The sequence below is a fragment of the Arachis duranensis genome, chromosome 6 (assembly GCF_000817695.3).
Source record: "Arachis duranensis cultivar V14167 chromosome 6, aradu.V14167.gnm2.J7QH, whole genome shotgun sequence".
NCBI classification, from domain to species: Eukaryota; Viridiplantae; Streptophyta; class Magnoliopsida; order Fabales; family Fabaceae; genus Arachis; species Arachis duranensis.
In genome coordinates, this window is record NC_029777.3 from 86610799 (window position 1) to 86612300 (window position 1502).

A 1502-nucleotide genomic window follows, 5' to 3' on the forward strand; every position below is an offset into this window, starting at 1 on the left:
CCGGGCGCATATCTCTTAGATTCCCCAATAGAATCTTCGTGGTATAAGCTAGATAGATGGCGGCATTCATGAGGATCCGGAAAGTCTCACCTTGTCTGTGGTATTCCGAGTAGGATTCCGGTATTGAATGACTGTGACGAGCTTCAAACTCCTGAAGGCTGGGCGTGATGACAAACGCAAAAGAATCAATGGATTCTATTCCAACCTGATTGAGAACCGACAGATGATTAGCCGTGCTGTGACAGAGCATTTGGACCATTTTTACTGAGAGGATGTGATGTAGCCATCAACCATGGGTGATGCCTCCAGACGATTAGCCGTGCAGTGACAGCGCATAGGACCATTTTCCCGAGAGGATTGAAAGTAGCCACCGATGATGGTGATGCCCTACATACAACTTGCCATGGAAAGGAATAAGAAGGATTGAAGGAAGAGCGAGTAGTGAAGTAGAGTTTCAAGAGGAACACAGCATCTCCATACACCTATCTGAAATTCCCACTATTAATTTACATAAGTATTTCTATCTCTTTTGTAGAACCTATGCACAATTACTCAAGAGGGGGGGTGAATTGAGTATTGCAACAACAATGAATCTTTTTTTTGCGAAAGTTAAAGACAATATACAAAAGTGTTATTGTACTAGTATTTTTCCAAGAGCTTAACTCAATTGCTAAGCATTTATAAGGAGCTTTTACTTTCCAATAGACACCAACTCAAATAAATTGATCAAGCTTTTCACCAATCGGACTTAAGCTACTCCTTAAGTACTTACGAAGCTACTTTTCGATCACAATTTATTTGCTCAAAGGTAAAAGACAATAATATTGAAGAGATGAGTTTGGAGAGATGCAAACGCTATTTAGAGTGGTTCGGCACAATCCTTGTCCTACGTCCACTTTCTTTCTCAATCGCAATTGAGAAGTTCCACTATTGCCAAGCTTCAAGGTGCTCGCGCAAAACCTTTTACAATCCGAGTCCTTAGTTTCTAACACCTCACGGTATATGATCACCACTCGTATACTAACCCACTCCACTTAGAGATACCTTCTCTAAGATTTGCCTTGAGTACTTAGTATACCTCTTTGGTATCCTCACCGACTATAGTATTTATAACTCTTGACTCAACCTTGGAGATCACACTCCAATTTACAAAGTGTACAAGAAAACAATTCTCAAAGAATTGTTGAGATGAAATGAGTACTCTCTAGAAGAGTGTATGATTACAAGTTTAGCACTATTGAACCAATTGATATTGCTCTCACAAATTGTGTATTATATCACCTTAAAAAAGTGTAGAATGAAAGAATATGACAAGATAGTTTTCAAATACTCAAAATTAGTGAAATAAGGCTTCAATCCATCTATTTATAGACTCCCCAAACCTTAGAAACGTTGGGGAATTAATGGGATGAAGAATTTATGTCAAAACTAGCCGTTTTTTATGTTTTTGAATCATTTGCATCGATGCATAACACTTTGCATCGATGCAAATGTGTCTTTGA